This window comes from Pogoniulus pusillus, chromosome 3 (genome assembly GCF_015220805.1).
Source record: "Pogoniulus pusillus isolate bPogPus1 chromosome 3, bPogPus1.pri, whole genome shotgun sequence".
Lineage (NCBI taxonomy): Eukaryota > Metazoa > Chordata > Aves > Piciformes > Lybiidae > Pogoniulus > Pogoniulus pusillus.
The window spans coordinates 14,779,334-14,786,218 of NC_087266.1; positions in this window are offsets into that span (position 1 = coordinate 14,779,334).

The window sequence follows — 6,885 nt, forward strand, 5'->3', positions numbered from 1 at the left end:
TGTCCTTTCTGGGTCCAGTGCTAAATTACTAGCTTAGATAGCAGTAGAAGTTTACTGGACACATTGGAAACTGACTTCTTCAGTTCTCCAAAGCCTGAAAGAAGCAATTCACAGTGAAGCCCATCTTTTCCTCCCTGTTTAGGAAGAACAGATTTGATAAGAGTTTATTACACACTTAAAAGAGCAAGAAAAAGCTGCATAGGAATTTAGACTAATTCGTTTAAATATTGCAGTTGTGATGGTTTAGGTGTTCCCCACCCCCCACACTTTAGAAATCACCCAGACTAGTCTCAGCCGGCTCTGGGAATATAAATGAAGCTATTTATTTACAGCTAGCACGATATACAAGCAGATATTTACAATATGTACAATTATATGCAGAAATACACAAGGTAAAAGGTAATACAGAAACACAACTGCCCTCCCAGAAACCTGAGTCCCCAGGAGGGGCTCTCAACCACCCCTTCACCTTCCCCCTGCCTCTCTCAACCTTTCCCCAGTCCCAAGGAAGAATAGAGGTTCAGCCAAGAGGTTAAGAAGCAAAGGTGAGTGGAAGGTGAGGTTAGGGAGATGCAGTTCAGTCAGAAGCCCAAAGCAGAGTGCCACGAAAAAGGCGAGAGTGTTATCTAATGTTTTCCTTTCTTCTTTAGCAAGACTCTGAGGGAAGTGGACATCACCACTGATTTCCTTTCACAGCCTACGATCTACTTTTTCTCACCAAAACATTCTAGCTAGCTTCAAACTAGCACAGCAGTTCAGCAAAGACCTCATAATTCTAGCAAACAAATGTGAAACCAGAGCAGTTTCACAGGAGTTTCTCTACTCTCTCAGACTGGTTCAGGGTTTAGATTGAGGTCTTTCAGATGGCCTAGGTTAAGATTTGCGATTACACAATGAAGGATGCTTGTCAGACTGAATGGAAGATGGCATTATGAAGCATTATTTAATAACACTTCACAAGCTGTGTTTAAACAGTATGCACAGCAGACAAAGGAAACTAGATTTTGCAATAAAAGCTATTTTTATGATAGCAAAAGTCACATGACCTCTTACCCAGCTTTTAAGAGAGCAACAGAACTTGCTTTGCCTGCCAGCCCTGGAAAAAGACTGAACTTAATGTCAAAGACAGAGGTCTCGTTAGGCAACAGTGCTACATTCCAAACCTTAGATGTTTATAGCTTCCCTCCTTGCTTTAACTCCACCATCTTGATGAGAAAAAAAAACAACATGTAGTCAGGCTTAACCCTTGGTAGTCTTTGGCTTTTATAGTAGCTACAACCACTTTGATTTTTCACTGGGTAAATTTTTCAAGTATACTGATGGGTAGTTTGTAGTCACATACATGGGACACCTTCATAGACAATCATCTCACATGCACCACAGGAGAGAAATCAATGTCTCTGTGGGTTCTAAGTATTCTAATTTCAAACCATTCATGTCAAGCTGCATTGAGATTTATCACTAGTGTATCCCTCTCAGTGTAAAATCAATTCTGCAGGCAAACCTTTACTTGTGGCTGACTTAGGACTCAATTCAGATGACTGCACATGGTGACCTAGTTCCATATGAGAGTGAATATTGCCTTATTTGAGCTGGCACATACATCACTCTTTAAAGTAGGAACAGTCTCTAGCTGACATTCCAGAAAAGCAGAAAAGGAGTATCTGGGCCAAACTGAAAGGCATCTTGGGCACCTGAAATGCCTCTCTATGTAATTAAATTGAGATCTTGATCTCCCCTGATGATAATGGAAGCTTAGATGACCCATAAATGCCTACAAGTAGACATCTAAAATTAAGTCTCTGAGGTTGAAATACATCTCCAGGTATAAGCTCTCACTTCTAGATCTAGTACTGTTTGAACTGCCCCACCTGACCTACAGTCACTAGTTTGCAGGAGCACAGATATCCTCTAGGCCTTGTGTCATATCTGACAGACCCACCATATTAAATGGTAGCAGACCCCAAATTCAAGCAACTACAGCATCTAGAACTTAAGTCACTCCTACCCTGACAACTCTCTAGAGAACACCAGCACATCCTGTAGCCTGGTAGTGCAGCAATCATGCACACAGAAGTGAGAGAACTGTTATATTTTAACAGAATTTGTTACCAACACAAGAGGTGTGAGCACCAGAAGCCAATGAAGACAAAAGCATAGAGAGAACTTAGTTCTAAATGCACGCTTCAAAATTGTGCTGTGTAACAAAGAAAACACCTTCTGCTATGGCTGCACAACTGTCTACAAACAATAAAAACTATCAGTCAGAAACAGCAAAACCACTTAAGCTAAAATAGCTGAAGAACACGAAAATTTGCATGCCTAAATCCAAGATTACTTCAATATTTCATAATAGCCAGACAGTCACTGGATAATTGTAACAAAGTCTTTGGCACTTGAATAGGCCCCAGAGTTGCCCTTGCCCTCTTAAAGGTCCTAACCAAGAAGTCGCAGAGGCAAACTCCTGTTTGCCTCTGTAACAACAATGACTACAGCAAAATGTCATTCTATGTTCTACCTAAGGAACAGGTTTTGTGCTACAACTACCCATATGCCTTGTGAGCTTTTGTATGTAAGCTGTCTTTCAAAGCCAGGTATGAAAGTCCTAGAAGAAAGAGAATACAGCACTGAACTCTCAAAGCATAGGCTGGCTTTGAAACTGGGCTTCTCTACTGCTACTTGTGCATACAGACAACTCATGCATTGCTTGAAAAGAGCTGTTCTGCTGGGTTTAAAAGAAACTGCAACCCATATCTGATTTAGAGAAAATGTGTTTAGACACCAGCCTGCAAAGTAGAGCTTTAAGGCAGTGAATCTTCAGGGGAGTACAGAAATTTTGTAAGAGATATGAGGATTAACTACATGACTCTTCTTTGTTTCCCTTAGGCCTGGATGGCATCATATGCTGTGTTGAGCTTCCTGGGCCTCACTCTAATTCTTAGTATGCATCTCTAGCACATCTCATGTTTCTTTTTTAAGGACCAGAGGAAATCTAGGTATTGCACACGTTTATGCCTAAACTCACTTCTGGTATTTAGCCTCATATATTTTCTTTGCTACTTATCTCTAAATACTGTTTACTATGGAAATTGGAAATGATCTGTTTCAGCATTGTTTTTTTTTAATTAAGCCTGGGAATAGGCTGTAGCATGTGTATAAAGCAATATATCCCACGTCCTTTGGACGCAAAGACTGTTCATAGAACATTCACTGAAATACACTGAGTTGATTAAACCAAGCAACACAGAGGAATCTAGCATAAACACAGTCATTTTCCCACCACTCCACTGTGTGTCAGGAAACAAGAGTGGGCTACACTGTAAAACGGGATGAACTGGGAGCCAAAGGCGACAGTGAGGGCAGTAGGGCAGTGTACTCCCCAACACTGCCTGGTCCTGCAGCACCCTAACCAGAACAGCAAAACAGGTCTGGTGACAGCAACCACATTCGACCATGAGTCAAGATCACCAGCTCAGTTCATAATGATGAGACAGACTGAGTCTGAGGTGAGGCTCTGGATTAGGGGGGTTCATGACCAGGCACAGGCATACTGTTCACACAGCTCCAGGGAGAAGCCAGGGCAACAGCTGGGCCTGAAATGCGGCAACCAAGCCAAATGGGTGAGGCTCCTGCTGAGACACCTTGCAGCTTTGTTCCACCCAGCTCTTCTTTCAGGTCTCTGATCCAAGGTCACAGCAGAGCCTTGAGTGCAGGCAGCCACATCACTGGGAAAAAGAGCAGTTGCTGAGTCCCTGCAGGGTCCTGACACTGTGATCCAGAAATAAGCTTGCTAGGACAGTGAAAGGTTAAATCAGGCAACATGAAACCAGCCCGTGTAGTTAAGACACTTCAGATGCAAACTCTGTGAGCTTGGGCTTCCTCATGCTGAAATAGGTTAAAATCCTGACTTCCCTCTTTCACGGTGGGTGCTCTAGATGCATGGTATGAAGGTGGCTACCAGGAGTTCTTCAGCTCTCTAAAAATTAAACCTCTGGCAGTCCTCTGCAAGTGGAGGTGTTAGTGCCTGCCTTCACCTGCTTATCCAAGCCTGGCTCTGAAGCAGACAAGACTCATGCCTTGCAGTCATGGATTACAGAAGGGCAACACTCAGAGTGAAGGTGGAGAAAAAAAGGAGTTCAGATATAGCAGTCTTTTCTATCTGCTATTTAGATATTTTTAATGGTCTTCTCATTGCCTTCTGTGTCTCTTGCAGAGTTGAAGCTGGAGTATTTTATCCGTGCAGCTGCCTAGAATTGGACATCAATACACTGTAAATCTTTTTCAGGAGCTAAGCATCACTGTAGTATACCCTGCTTTCTATTCTGAGGGGTTCTAGTCCTTGTTACAGAGAAGATGCAAGATCTGGACTTCAATTTACTCTCCATCAGATTTTTCCTATAGTATTTTAATACTGGAGAGACTAATTTCTTTCACAGATGTATCCTGACAATTACTCCTCTGCTTGTCTAATCCATTTGGCTTAACTATCTCTGTGATGCTGAAGACTTCTGCAAGAGGGAGAGAGGAGCTGCTCTTCAGGTTCTTTGCTACCTCCCCAGCTGGAACAAGCTGCCACTTTGTCACTAGCTGACCTTTGCCTTAAAGACTGACGATGCACTTTGCAAAAGTGCAACAGGGCTGGTCCTATGTAATTTGATTTTTGTTTGCCATGGCAAGGTTGGTTTGTTTGCTTTGCACTTAAGGCCCATAGTTTATTCAGGACTGTCAAATTCTTCAAAATCACATATAGGCAAACATGTGAAAAACAAACAATGCTGAAAATTAGTCTGGTTAAAAGCGAGAGACTACTATTGCTAAAATACTATATATTTGCAAGGTTTCATTCTGCAGCAGAAAAGTACTTCTTCCACCCTCCAAATATCTTCTGTGAGAACATAAATTTCACAGCTTTAAAACCCTCCAAATTTTATTACTGTAAACTGCTTAAAACTGGAAATGTTTAATTATACAACTCCAATAGGTCGATGGCACAACATTTAGAGCTTCCTATTCTGATCCTCCTGAGCCAGTCTTGAAGTTCTTACTCATTTCCTTACTTCCTGATTCATCAAAGCATTTAAGCAGTATAGATTTCAGTGGGATTTCTCTTTTAGTGAGGACAAAATCCTCACTGAAGTCAGCAGGATTTTTTGTCCCCAAAGACTTAGTTTCACTATTTTTTTTCTTTAAATCCTCTATTTGATTCTGAATGACTTGAAGTTGAGAATTTCTGTGTTTGGTAGTTGTTGCTATGCATCATTTTCTGCCCAAACCAGTTCTTTCACTTTGGCTATTCGATCTCTGGCTAATAATATCAGTCATAACAGGCATTTAACAGATTGGGTAGTGCTGGAGTAGGTGGAGAGATGTTGAGAATAAAGTTATAATAATTTGTTTCAGATTGGGTAGTGCTGGAGTAGGTGGAGAGATGTTGAGAATAAAGTTACAATAATTTGTTTCAGATTGGGTAGTGCTGGAGTAGGTGGAGAGATGTTGAGAATAAAGTTATAATAATTTGTTTCAAGTGCCTCCTCTTTGGATGGTATTTAAATACTAAGAAGAAAGGCACACTTTTTCTTCATCCCCTCTTGAACCCCCTCTGCCATCTGAACATCTTTAAGTACAGTGTAGCCTTCTCTTCTGTTGTTGTTTAGTTGCAAGTAAAAAAATTGTGGGGAAAAGATGGAAAAGTGGGAAAACACTTGGAGAAAAACAGAATGGACAAAGTACAGGGAAATGTCTCCTTAAATGTCACATAGTTGCTGCACAATAACTTGGTCTGTTGAGCTGCAGCCCGCTGGTGTAAGCAACTCTGACAAAAAAATCTGGTGAGTGTGTAGAAAGCAATGAATGGTACCAAAACTGTTAAAACGCAGTTTCTTAACAGGCGTACGCTATTTATTTCTTCTGGATTCCTTTGTTACACGCGTGTTTGGCTAATATGTCTTACAAGTTAAGTAAGATGTCCCTTAGAAGTTGATGAAACAAAGGACTGCATATTGTCAGCTTCATCTTTTCTCTCTGCTGTCATGAGCATGCTGCATCTTTCTTTTGCTTTCTAAGCAAATCAAATGTGATTCAATTTTTTCCCCCCATTTGAAACAGTCAAACCCACGGCTAAACTTAGGAATGGGGCTGCTGTATAACCCGAGCAGCCGAGTTAAGCGGGGAAATGGCATTTCTAGAGATTTGCAGTGAAGTGAGAGCCGGTTTCAGAGCGGGTTTGGTGGCTAAGTGGTATAGTGCGAGGTGTGCAGCAGCCTTATATTCTCACTGCTTTCCCTGCTAAGAGCAGGACGTTCTCCAGATGCTGCAAGGTGTCTCTTGCTTTACTGAACTTCTGTAGATAGCTTCCATAATAACAATGTATTTTCCCTAAATGTTGCAGTAGCAAGAGCTGGAAAGCAGTCTTGCTATTTCACAGTATCACAGTATCACCAAGGTTGGAAGAGACCTCACAGATCATCAAGTCCAACCCTTTACCACAGAGCTCAAGGCTAGACCATGGCACCAAGTGCCACGTCCAACCTTGCCTTGAACAGCTTCAGGGACGGCGACTCCACCACCTCCCCGGGCAGCCCATTCCAGCATCCAACAACGCCTTGAGAAGCAAGATGCACCCTGATTCATTGGAGCTTCGTAATTCTGGGCTTTGCATCTCTCACCATTTGTTTTGGCGTTAGGTTATGGGGGTGGAGTTGGTTAAGCTAGCAGCGGTAGTCTCTGCCTTTGCATGCCGGTCTGCGAGGCTCTCCTTCGGCAAGCCTGAGTTTTCCCGGTGCATGGACAGGAGCAGAAGGGAGAAGCCTAGTGTTTGGTTAGGGGGGTTTATAGGCAAAACTCAAACCAAGCCTGGCACAAAGGAGGCGGCCGCGTCTTGCGGCC